At 33.2% G+C, this 14057-nt stretch overlaps 1 long non-coding RNA gene across 1 annotated transcript in view; it reads right to left on the bottom strand.

Annotated features, from left to right (window-relative positions):
• LOC139783056 (uncharacterized) overlaps positions 1-14057 on the bottom strand; it is a 76751-nt gene that overhangs the window by 52729 nt on the left and 9965 nt on the right. The window contains exon 2 of the long non-coding RNA XR_011721102.1: positions 5127-5349. This is a non-coding gene — a long non-coding RNA (uncharacterized lncRNA). The remainder of the gene's footprint in view (positions 1-5126; positions 5350-14057) is intronic.

The raw sequence follows: 14057 nt of genomic DNA, 5'->3' as shown, positions 1-14057 counted from the left end.
ACTAATATTATAAGTCTACAATGAAAATTATATGTAAAATCGAGGGCGGTGATTTAAAAGGGAGCAACGCAAAAAGATTGCTCATTGCAATAAATCTCGTCTTCAATCAACTTAAAACGATGTTAAATTATTTGGAAAGGCGCAACGCGCGGCATCGCTAAAAGTCGAAACCTGTAAAATGTACGACGGTGCTCTTACTCCGGATTATTTCTTCCGTGTGGAAGCGCGCCTTTAAGTCGACGACTTAAAGGGGACCGGTCGTCCCTCAAACTCCCGATACGATCAACCGTTGCAAAATTGAGGCGTCGCGCGTCGCGTCGCCAAAGAGACCCTTGCAAAGTTGCTACTCTGCAACGAATTCTTCTCTTTCTGTTTCTTCTTCTGTTCCTTTAAATTGTCAAGTCAATGTCATAAACAAAATATGCGGAGAAAAAAATACATACACATACACACACACACACACACACAACACACATATACATACAATATTATCCAATATACTTTCGTTTTACTCATATTTGCAAAAAAATTGTTTATGAATTTATTTTAATACTTTATATTAAAATTTTTATTTTTTAATCATCTATATGCATATACATATAGTATAACTTAAACAACACAAAATATAAGATACCTTTATCATTAAAGAATTAAAGTTAAATTCAAAGTGATAAAAAAGCTGTTAATAATTTATAAAAAGAAATTTAAAATAAATATTTATAATTGGAATGACAAGCTGCATTTTCATTCTTTCCAATAAATGATAAACATACTAATAAAACATTTTAAGTTTTTCTTAATGCTTAAATAATTTTATTAGTTAAAATAATGCGATTCTCAGTGATAAACGATGTTTCATTCTTTTTACACTTTATACGCGTGTTAGATAATCGATTGCACATTTCAGGAATAAACCATTTTGCATTTTTGCATAAATATTATTATAAAGATACAGTTTAACACTTTCGACAGAACCAATGACGTAATGCCCTCTTCTGTTTTCGAGCTTCGCACTTTGCACGATTAATAACGGCGACTATGATCAAAGTTTCGTCCGCGATGAGGGATACGTTCATTTGTAAAACGTCCGCAATTATCCGAAACGCGGATATGAAGTGAGCTGTCTGCGCGATTATGCTGGACGACGTGATCCGTTCCATCATCGTCGTCCCTCCCTTGACGACCCTCGTATTAGCAGCTACCCCGCTGTCCCGACAGCTTAAAAACGCTTTAACTTGGCGCGCGGATAAGTACAGATGGTCCCCACCCGAGTAAGCTATGCGCGGTGAGTTAATGCTCCACTGAATATTCACGAGTAGTTTTGTAGTGACCCTTATGCATCTCTCACATATCTAACATAGTATGTACGAATTTGCATAAAACCCATTTTAGGCCATCTATTGTTAGAGGTCAATTTCCGTCTGTAATTTTACGTACCAAAGTACCTGTAAGAATATGATTGCAAGTTGTTTCTTAACCCATTTTATTTCTATAGTCTTAAAATAGAATTTATATGTTACGAAGCTTTTCACATATGGCTTAATTATGACATTTTTATTATTGAAAAAAATATATATAATAATGTGATATATATTTTATTATAGTTATTTAATAAAATATATAATCAAATATATTATCTGTTTTGCAAGTAATTTAATAAAAATATTAAAACGGCAAACTAAATATATCATCAACAATATATTGTAGAATACTAAAATCAGAATAAATAAATAACTAAGTAAAATAAAATGTATATAAGGAATAAGTAAAATATATAAAACAAGTTTAGATATTTTCTATTGTAAACTATAATTTTGTTGTTGCATGTTTCTGGATGTATATTGTCCAAGTATACGCGCGGATTATTTTTATCGCTAGGATGCAATCTCGCATAATATATTCGGGCGATCCATCACGTTTTGAGAACCCCGAGCCGGTTCACGGCCGGAAATGAAAGGGAAACATCGCGAACATTAATTCTACAAAGACTCTCGATATCTCGACCCAGGAGCGATGCATGACGAAATTTATATTAAAGACGGGATTTCGCCGACTTCGTACTTTACCACAGGCTTCCCCAGATGCCACGATGATACTTCACTTTCCGCCTCACTGCAATCTCCTCGCTACTTTTTATACATATTCATCGTCGTTGATAATATACCTTTATATTGATTGTTCAATATTTATTCTAAATGTTATGAAAAAAATGTGAAAAATATGTCAATCTTATCTGTTTTACGAGCAAAATTATATTTCCAAAAGATAAATATACAAGATGATCCAGATCAGGTCAATAAAATTTCAGAATCTTACAGGAAATTGAATTTGGAACAAAAAAGTTCCTATAAACATAGGTCCTCAAACGCTTTGTTGAATAAGTTATAGCTAATAAAAATGTTAAAAATCACGTTTTTTGATGATTTTTAAAAATAACTAGCTACTAATTGTTAAACTAAAGCGAACGCTTTACGCTACAAATGTAGTGTTTACACAAAGATCATCGAAAGGTGGTTTTTTTCAAGTTTCTGCTTTTTTCATTGTTTTGAGCTTATTTTCTTTTGAACGCCTTATCAAAATTAAATCAAATATAAGGGTGTTTCAGGTCAGGTCAATAAAACTTCAGGGTCTTATAGAAAATCGACGTTTTATTGACCTAACCTGGAACACCCTGTATATATTTCTTAATATTTTTTTATTTTTAAAAAGTCTGATATTTCGATATTTCATTTCTTTCGATATTTTATCTCTTTTTTTTCCTTGGTCGTGCGCATAAAAAATTACAACGTGATTTCTAGCGCAGGAGAACGTTGAATTTTGAATTCTCGACTCGTGCACGAAGAAGTACAGGGAGATAAAAAATAGAAATAACGCACGCAAAAGTAATCAAAGCGAAGGACGACGCCGATAATAATGCAGAAAGACATGGGGTGACGTCGTGTCGGGAAAAAACTTTTTCCATGCTCGCCGAAAATTTTCCTGCGACAGCATCCGCCATTCCCTCACGCTTCGCCGTGACAAATAGCGTCAGTTTCTCTTGTACGTCACGCAATTTCCTCTTTCGCAGCGGTAAAAGACACGCTTATTCGCATTCAAGTTATCCGCGCGGATATTCACGCCGAGACACGTGCGAATCACCAACTACTGGGTGTCCCAAAATTATCGACTTGAATCGATTTTCCTCCCAAATGTATTTTCGAAAAAAGAAATATATTTTTAACGTGGAAATAACTTGGAAATGTTCTATAATTAATTATAAAATGCTTCGCTGAAATATTTGTTTCCTGTTGCCAAACGTGTAATAGAAAAAGAGTAGCTCCCAAAACTCCTGGCAACTCTCGTTGCCACATGAGCTCTACTTACATTAATAAATAATAACGTATGTAATAATGTGCATGTGTAATTAAATGTTTTGTTTACATTTGCAATGCTATCCAATGATCATTTTTCTAACTGCCCACAGCGTGTCAGCGTGTTAGGCTAACAGCCGGTTTTTAGCCTAAGAGGCTGAATTTACTAGGCTATTACGCTAATTCACGGTTCATTACTCTATTGGCCTGCGTTTAGCTAAGTTCCTAGGATTTTAGCTAACGGGCTGATTTTTCTATAAGCCTACGACATATATATAATAATTTTCTAGTTTAGAACATTTTTAGTTAATAAAATTTAACTTTATTTAAACTAAAATTAAAATGTATTAATAACTATAATCAAAAGGATTCTAAGTGGTTTTAGAACCCTATACTTGAATATTATTTAACATTTGCATTTAGACATATACATATGTATATTATTATATGTATACACACACATAAGTATGTACATAAACTTTTATATTGTTTTATTAAGGATGTATATCGCTTAAGTCAAAATAGAGGGATGAAGGTGAAATTTACAGAGATTGTGCACTTATATATCCCAAAAACCTGTGTTAAATTTGCGATCGATTGTCTGACTCGTTTAAAAGTTATTAACTTTTTAATTTCGTATGAGTTCTTATGGAGATTGACAGGTTATCAAATATATGCATTCAGAATCCATATCTAACTAGTATAAAGAAAAAATAGAGAACAATTTTTGAAAAAATTACGGTGTAGGAGAGACCGGGGCGAAGTCGTCACTATTTTTTCGGTGCCAATTTTCAACAACAAAACAAATAATTTTAGTAAAATGTGGTATACCGTACGTTGTAAAGAGTAAACCCTTAGCTACAAAATTTATACGGACATTTTTGGCCTACGTCGCTTTGTTCAACTGGTATAGAGTGAAAACGACAAAGGTGCAAAAATTAAAATGTCAAAATTTCCAAGGCGAAGTCGTCACTCCATTCTCGGACTGAATTTTAAATGAAAATTCATAATTCCGATCACGAAAAATGATAGGATACATATTATTTTTTAATAGAAAAATGGAAACATTAATTAAAAACACGATGGCGGAAAATAATTACAAGAAAAGCGCACACACTTATGTGCCCTATGCTCGCACGTTTCTCGTCAGCTCTATTCTGTCATCTCTGAGCACACGCAGCACATATTATTCAAGTTTTCGCCGGAATCCGACCACTGCTGCTTCTTTGACTTTGATTTTCGCCGGAAGCCTCCATGATATGGCTTGGTGACGACTTCGCCCCGGACACAAGTTTCAAGCTTGGTCGCTCATAAAATATTAGAAATCAATGAAAATAAAAAAACTTCACTGGATTCGTGTTCAGCATGCATTACTCTTTAGAATCACTTTGAGATTTGGAGACACAATAATATTTAAGATATTACAAATTTTCGACGCGCAAAAAATTTTACTTTCGACCTCCGAAAACACGTTTGCCTCGATAAGAATCACAACATGGCACATAACCTCACTAAACTCCGTTGGTCACGTGGGCACCATAAGCCGCGTTTACAGTATTAATGGCGAGTTTACACAACATACAGATTTCGAGATAATTGCAATGACGACTCCGTCCCGGTGACGACTTCGCCCCGGTCTCCCCTATAGAAAATACATTGGCACAGATTCTCAATAAATTTCACTATGATTCACTGACTAGTTTCTGAGAAAAGAAATAAAAACTGTAGCACTCTCACAGATCTTGGCGTTCGACGCCATAAAATTGTAATATTTACCATTAAATAGCTGGACGCTGTACTGCTGGTGGATTCCCTCTTCCTCTGGGACCCGAAGTCTCTCTGAATCAGCGACGTCATCTTTTTCTCATATTAGTTCACATTACACAATAGTTTTACAATAATTCTACACTTCGCAATCAACTCAATTAACAAATTACCGCACACTTGATTGAAAATTAAAACACATAAACTTCACGTACGTCATTCGTCAACAATAAATCTGCAACAGAAAAGAAATAGTAATAATTAGATATACAATTAAATATTTTCTTTCACAATTTTGCTAAAGAATAGGGGAGACCGGGGCTATCTGTCTACGGGGGCTATGTGTCCACAGTACTGCTATCTCAAGTTTTAAGAGACAGATGTCTCTACCATTGTAACAAGTAGTAGTTTTCTTGCGATGCCTCTCGCAGACGCTATATACGTTAAAAGAAAAGCGAAAACAATTATTCACATTTTTTGACGGTCGAAAAATTTGCTGTGCAACAGTAGTTTAACTTAAATTAAAGTAAGCAATTCATAATATTATCAATTAATATATAGTTATCAGGTGTGAGAAGCGTCAAATCTTAATTCCGCATTATCTAAAATTGGCAACATGTTAAAGACTGAAAAACGTGATCGGAGCTATCTGTTCTATTTTTGATGGGGCAATATGTCCGCACTTCAATGACGAATTGTTCTTTTATAAATAGATAATGGTGCGTAACTACAAAAGAAAGACTTTCCTTAAGACGGATAAGGTAGACATATCCAATAAAATTATATTTAGAGCGATTAAAAGAACAAAAATTGAGCGAGAATCTTTTCGTAAAAACAGCATTAGACTTTGGAATAAAGTTCGAGCTCTCACTCGCTACTGTAAAAAAGTGACCTACGAGCAACTACTTGATCCTGCGGTTCAAGAATCGTCACCAAATTTTTATTTTAAAAATACACGTCAAGTTAAATATATGAGTTTGTCTTAAATTATTGAGTATTTTCTATTTCAAACGCTGCCGAGGATAAAGTAAAGGCCCCAAATAAAAAAAAAGATTAAAGAATTGAGGGGACAAAAGAAACTCATCACATTAATTTTGCAACGGACTCAAAATCAGTTTGATGCCACCGTATATACATAAAGAAAAGTCAGCTCTACGCAGGAAACTTGTCAAAAAATCTACACAAAGTGCCTACTATTTCTCTGACTCCAACGACTAGGTAGTTTTTTCAATATTATATATTAATAATAAATAATATTATAAATAAGTATAAAAATTAATATAAATAATGTGTTTTTTATTATGTGGACAGATAGCCCCGTATATGGGGCTATCTGTCTACGCTTGACTTGTCCACTTAAAAAATTCGCCTCTTTAAAATGTTAAAAGATCAACGATTCTAATTATGTTTTTTTTTTAATAGCAAGGTTGAAAGGTTATACCATGAAAATTTTAGCCAAATATCTTTATTAGTTTTTTAGTAAACTTGAAAAAAGCGTAAAGTGTGGACACATAGCCCCGGTCTCCTCTATGATAAAGAAATAACCATATATATTATATATCGTAGTAATAAAAATTGTAATGATAATCTTTATGTGCGCATATTTTTTAAACTATCATCGCATCTCACGATGCTTGATATATTTCAGTCGTGACTGAAAAAATAAAAAGTGTATAGAGGAGACTGGGTCTCATTGGCACAGTTTTCACAATTTCGGCATTTTATTTTTTAAACAACTAATTATCATGATTAAAATATGATAGAGAGAATCTTTTTCTACATTTTCATGCCAGGAACGCTTCTGTATATTGTATTATACAATTGTAATAAGTGAAATACGAACATGCTGCATTGTAGCCAGCTTGCCCCGATAGTAGGGTAAGTTGGCTATACGACAAAAGTCCATGTTAAATTAATAAAAACATAATAGAAATACAAAACGAGTAACAGATATGTACTTCTTAATAAAGATTGTATCTTTTAAAGTTATTTTGTGATGATTGAATAGCAAAATGCTGTTGCAGAAAAACAATTAATTTTAAATATGTCATTAAACTCGTGAAAATATCAACAAATTAATAAACGACGATACGAGTCAGGCGCGGTACATGGTGCGCAAGTAAAGAAATTAATAGTTACAGAAGCAATAAATTACAATGTAGATAATATACATAGAGTAGAATGGGGCAAAAGTACGCACTTAGTTTTTGATCCCATATATCTACCGTTGAGATATAGCTAGAGTCTTGAAATTTGAACTGTAAAATCTTCAAACATTCTCTTTCAAAGTTCACTAGGGTTTATGTCTATATTTTGAATACATTCTATGTAATAAACTTTTCTTGAACTGATTGCAAAAACGCACTTTTGCCCTACCGGTGGGGCAAAAGTTCGCATGCAGTGGAACAAAAGTGCGCAATGCAGGTATACTTGTTTTCGTGTAAATTAGGTTGACAATACTGAGTTAATTCGTAAACTGTCATGACTGAGTGGCGCCGTATGACAGCCGATTCGACTAAACAGCGTTGAAACTATTAGTATTTTCGATTGGTGACTCGACCCGACTCGGGTCAGATAGAAAGTTCAATTTGAAACTCGATGACTCCAAACATGGTAGAAAGCATTTCTTAACTTCCATCACATATTCTTAGCATTATGGCGGCATATTATTATATTTCATTATCATTTTTTCGAACTTTTAATGTGACTCGAGTCGGGTTGAGTCAACAAATCGAAAACGCTATATGAGGTAAGTTTCATTTTTCAGTTTTTTGATGTAATAATTTGATTTCTCCCAAACTGTATTTTATAAGTAGAAATAAACTTAAGTAAATCATTGATAAGACATTTTGATTAACTCGTTTCTGGCGTGTGTCATGCTATATTAGACATTTCAAATTGTTGTCCGTAGATAGTAACGCTTACCGGTAATTTAAAAAGTGTCTATAGCTTAGTATATATCTATATAGCTTTTATCAGCATTGTAGGTAGCAAATCACATATTCACACACATCTCACGCGTGCGGCAATAGCAAAACCAGCTATGCGTGCCTTGATATGAGTCAATATACCCATCCCTACATACGTTTGATTTCCGTCATTTTATTACAATAAATTACTGTTGTTTTTCAAAATAACATGTCGTATAGTAACAGAAACTTTTTTTTAAACTAATGATACATCACTTTGATTTACTTCTCAAGCTGAAGAATATTAATACGATATTTTAAAACGCTCGAAAATTTACTTGCCACCTCTTGAATCAGAGTTTTCTTTTTTTTATTGTAATACTTGTTTGTAATTATTTTTATTGGCATATCTTTTAAACTATCATGCATTTCACGATATTTGATATATTTCATGATATTTTTATTCTAGTTTTTAAATTTTTAAATCTTGTGTTATATTTTTGAAGTTATGCGTGGCAAGTTAGCGAAACATGAAGGAAAAATATCTAAATTTGTATATTTAATGTAATATAACATTATTTTTAAATAATAACACCGTCATCACGGTTTCTATTATCTTAAAGTTTAAGAATTATCATTATATTGTCACGTTTATTAAGAAAAATATATTGTGTACTTCAGCCTGAAGAAGTTTTGGCCAAGGAGATGGAAGATATGCTTACCAAAAGAATGAAATAAATGGGGAAATAATACGGAAATCTTGAGAGTATTAATCTCGTTAATATTTGATACATTATCGACAGACCTGAAATAAATAATTATTTAAATATTTAATTAAAGAATTAATTAAATATTTGTAAATGTTTGTGAATTAAATAAGCGCAGCAACAAATTAAATTAATCTTAATTATTTAAGTCAAGTTATTTAATAATATCCGTAAAAACATTTCTTAATACAAGATAGAAAGAATATATGCAATATTAAAATATGGGTAATTATGCAGTAATACGGACCACTCTCTGATGACCTTGACCTTGACATATGTTGTCAAGGTCATGACCCTGAGGTCATAACCTTTAAAAGGTTTTAGCCGTCGCTCGTTGTTCATTAAAAACAAAGAAGTTTCAAAAATATAGCAGTTATTTTGAGTACCTATTGAAAGGCATAAACGACTAATGTATTTCCACGCAAAGCGAAGTCCATCCAACCCCTATTTATCATTTTGTCCTGTAATTTCTTAATTGGTATAAATTATGTAGAATAGGACCTTTTCCGAATTTTGATATTTTCTCGTGTCTCTTTTGATAAATAGCATTGTTGTGACTCCAACAGCGATAATCAATGGGGGGAGCTAAAAAAATATGTTACCCAACTATTTTTGTGTCTAAAAAGTTTTAAGTATTGAGAGGCATAAACGACCAATATTACATCTTTTTTTTTAAGCAGAGAATACCTCGTTTCGCGTGAAAGTCGCTACTTTACCAAAACACAACATTTAAAGCAGTGAATAAAGTATTCTCTACTTCAGAAGAAACTTGTTTTGGTAAAGCAGTGACTTTTTCGCGAAATAAAGTATTCTCTGCTTTAATAAAAAAGCTTTAATTTATCAACAATTTACTGCTTTAAATGTTGTGTTTTGGTACAGTAGCGACTTTCACGCGAAACGAGATATTCTCTACTTAAAAAAAAAAGACGTAATATTAGTCGTTTATGCCTCTCAATACTTAAAATAACTGCTATATTTTCGAAACTTTTTTTGTTAATAACTTTTTAATAAAAAACGAGCGACGGCTAAAACCTTCTGAAGGTCACTCAGGAGGGTGACCTTGACAACATATGTCAAGGTCAAGGTCATCGGAGGATGGTCCATATTACTGCATAATTACTTTTAGTTTAAACCATAATCAGTCAAAGATATATATAAATTGATTATAATGTATAATTTATATTTATCTTATCCCTATTATCTATTACCTTCATTATATGTATTAAATGGCGAAAAATTATTCGTTCTTGAACAAATATACTTTATGGATTATTAACCCGTAATAACCACACTAGTGCAAATTTGGCGCCGCCGAAAATTTCTTCCTTCTGTAACTTTCTACTTGCGTACTCTAACAGTCTCCCCCCCATTACGACAAATATGTCAGCAACCTAGGGTAACATCTACGAAAATAAGCGACGTTATTGGTTTCGAAACCGAGCAAGAAATATTAAAACATCGAGAAGGTGCGAATTCGCACTAGTGTATTTAGAGCGTGTGTCAAGTGGGTGACTGAAAAAATTACGAAATTTAGCTTTTTGTAAATTTATCAACTGGAATCGTATTGAATGTAAGTATTTGAACATCTTTTATCGTTTTTAGTATAAACTTTATCATTTCTGAAGTTATTTATTAGGATTTTACATAATTTTCTATAATTATATAAAATCATGATTCTTGTTGTTCAAAAAGTAAGGGAGACCGGGGCTAAAACGTCTACGGGGTAAATACGTCTAATCAAATATCTCGGAACCTGTATATTGTGCAAACTCGCTATTAACATTGTAAACGCTGCTTATAGTACCCATGTGACCAACGGAGTTTCGGCAGGTTACCTACCGTGTTATGATTTTTACGAGGGCAAACGTGTTTTCGAAAGGTGAAAGTTACATTTTCTGCGCGTGGAAATTTTGTAATATCTGCAATAATATTTGCTCTCCGAATCTCGAGGTACGTGATTATAAAGAGTAATGCATGCTGAACACGAATCCAGTGTAGTTTTTTCATTATCGTTGATGTCTAATATTTCGTGGGCGATCAAACCTGAAACTTGTGTTTGGGGCTAATCGATCAGTAAGCAGTCCGGGTGCATTTTCAAGGCATTTTCGGGCTCACTGCATATGGAATATGGATGAGACGGGAATTACAACCGTTCAGACACCGAATAGAGTCATCGGACGTCGAGGAGTGAAACAAGTCGGGCGAGTGACTTCTGCGGAAAGAGGAACCCTCGTAACTATTTTTTAATAATGTTTCGCATAAAAATTTTAAATAATTTTTTATATTTTTCTCTTAAAAAACAATTATTGCATGTATCCTATTATTTTTTAGAATTAGATGTACGTATATATATTGAAAATGCAGTGCAGACTGTTATACCCCGGCATTTTTGAGATTTCAATTTTTCCACCGTTGTCGTTTTTGCTCTATACCGGTTAAACAAAGCGACGTAGACAAAAATTTCCTATATAAATTTTGTAGCTAAAGGTTCACTCTTTACAGTGGTATACCACATTTAACTACAATTATTTATTTTGTTGTTAAAAATCGGCACCGAAAAAAAACTGACCTTTTAGCCCCGGTCTCCCCTATTCAGAAATAATAATATAATTTTTTTATTGTGCAGAATGGCTGGGGTAGAGGAGAGGAGATACTCTCTTCGCAAAAACTTAGCTTTTGCGTTGATCGAGCCACAGCAGCGTTTGACACGTCAATCCTTACGCATGACTACGAGGCGATTAATAGCTAAGATATTAAAAGTTGACGAGCCTGTAGTTCGAGGTTGCACTATTATAAGGGAAGAGTCGTGCGAAATGTGCGCTCTGCGAAACAGATAGTTCCGGGCGCACACAAATGAAGTAACAACTGTTTGCGCCGCACAGATGATGATCACAGATGCAGATTTCGTATTGAATGCGCCGTTAATTTGGACTAAAATAATATCTTCTTAAAATTATAACTTTTTGTAAACATTTTATTCTAAAATAAATATATATAGTCAATTTACACGTTTTTTCACTTTTAAAAAATACTCTATTTTCAAACACCTCTAAAAAATACTTAATCTTCTAGATGTCTGTGAAGTTGGCACATCATTTTCCAGCAGATCAAAAATAAAAGGGAGTTCTTGTCGCATGCAGTCGAGTTCTATAGTTCCTGATACTTTTTAGTAATAGTTCTGGTGATTTTACCCAAAAAACAGTCGATCGAAAAAATGATCTGCTAACTTCCCGTAGCAGATCATTTTCTAGCAGATCAGAAATAAAAAAAAGTTCTTGTCGCATGCAGTCGAGTTCTATAGTTCCTGATACTTTTTAGTAATAGTTCTGTTGATTTTGCCAAAAAAAAAGTATATTGAAAAAATTATCTGCTAATTTTCCGAAATCTCGGAGTTCCGGCTTATTTAAAATATTTTTCGAATAGTTCTGAGCATACTGAAGCATTTTCTAAAGAGTTCCCGACACTAGCAATGTTGTATGATTGTTTAAAAAATTAATACCGCCCAAAAACCGAGTACTTAGAGAGAAAAGAATGATATGCTGTACGAAATGTAACAGTTCCGGTTTATCTAAAATATTTTTCGAATAGTTCTGAGAGTACTGAAGCATTTTCTACAGAGTTCCCGACATTAGCAATGTTGTATAATTTTTTTATAAATTAATACCGCTCGAAAGCCGAGTATTTAGAGAGAATAGGGTGATTTGCTGTACGAAATGTCACAGTTCCGGTTTATCTAAAATATTTTTCAAATAGTTCTGAGCGTACTAAAGCATTTTCTAAAGAGGTCCCAACACTGGCAATGTTGCGTAATTGTTTAAAAAATTAATACCGCTCGAAAACCGAGTATTTACAGAGAAAAGAGTGATATGCTGTACGAAATGTCGCAGTTCCGGTTTATCTAAAATACTTTTCGAATAGTTCTGAACATACTAAAGCATTTTCTAAAGAGTTCCCGACCCTGGCAATGTTGTATGATTGTTTAAAAAATTAATACCGCTCAAAAACCGAGTATTTAGAGAGAATAGGGTGATATGCTGTACGAAATGTCGCAGTTCCGGTTTATTTAAAATATTTTTTGAATAGTTCTAAGCGTACTGAAGCATTTTCTACAAAGTTCCCGACACTAGCAATGTTGTATAATTTTTTTATAAATTATTACCGCCCGAACCGAACATTTAGAGAAAATAGGGTGATATGCTGTACGAAAAGTCGCAGTTCTGGTTTATCTAAAATATTTTTCGAATAGTTCTGAACATACTAAAGCATTTTCTAAAGAGTTCCCGACACTAGCAATGTTGTATGCTTTTTTCATAAATTAATTCCGCTCGAAAGCCGAGCGGTTAAATTTTTTAAACGATTATACAACATTGCTAGTGTTGGGAACTCTTTAGAAAATGTTTTAGTATGTTCAGAACTATATAAAAAGTATTTTAGATAAACCGGAACTGCGACATTTCGTACAGCATATCACCATATTCTCTCTAAATACTCGGTTTTCGAGCGGTATTAATTTCTTAAACAATCATACAACATTGCTAGTGTCGGGAACTCTTTAGAAAATAAATTAGTATGTTTAGAACTATTAAAAAAATATTTTATATAAACCGGAACTGCGACATTTCGTACAGCATATCACCCTATTCTCTCTAAATATTCGGCTTTCGGGCGGTATTAATTTATAAAAAAAATTATATAATATTGCTAGTGTCGGGAACTCTGTAGAAAATGCTTCAGTACGCTCAGAACTATTTGAAAAATATTTTAGATAAACCGGAACTGTGACATTTCGTACAGCATATCACCCTATTCTCTCTAAATACTCGGTTTTTGAGCGGTATTAATTTTTTAAACAATCATACAACATTGCCAGTGTCGGGAACTCTTTAAAAAATGTTTTAGTATGTTCAGAAATATTCGAAAAGTATTTTAGATAAACCGGAACTGGGACATTTCGAACAGCATATCACCCTATTCTCTCTAAATACTCGGTTTTCGAGCGGTATTAATTTTTTAAACAATCATACAACATTGCTAGTGTCGGGAACTCTTTAGAAAATGCTTTAGTATGTTCAGAACTATTCGAAAAATATTTTAGATAAACCGGAACTGCGACATTTCGTACAGCATATCACCTTATTCTCTCTAAATACTCGGCTTTCGAGCGGTATTAATTTATAAAAAAATCATACAACATTGCTAGTGTCGGGAACTCTTTAGAAAATGCTTTAGTATGTTCAGAACTATTCGAAAAATATTTTAGATAAACC

This window comes from Temnothorax nylanderi, unplaced genomic scaffold (assembly GCF_030848795.1).
Source record: "Temnothorax nylanderi isolate EJ_2023f unplaced genomic scaffold, tnyl_v1.0 TNYL_tig0465_pilon, whole genome shotgun sequence".
Taxonomy (NCBI): domain Eukaryota; kingdom Metazoa; phylum Arthropoda; class Insecta; order Hymenoptera; family Formicidae; genus Temnothorax; species Temnothorax nylanderi.
The sequence above is the reverse complement of the archived record's forward strand: the minus strand, read 5'-3'. Positions and strand labels throughout refer to the sequence as shown.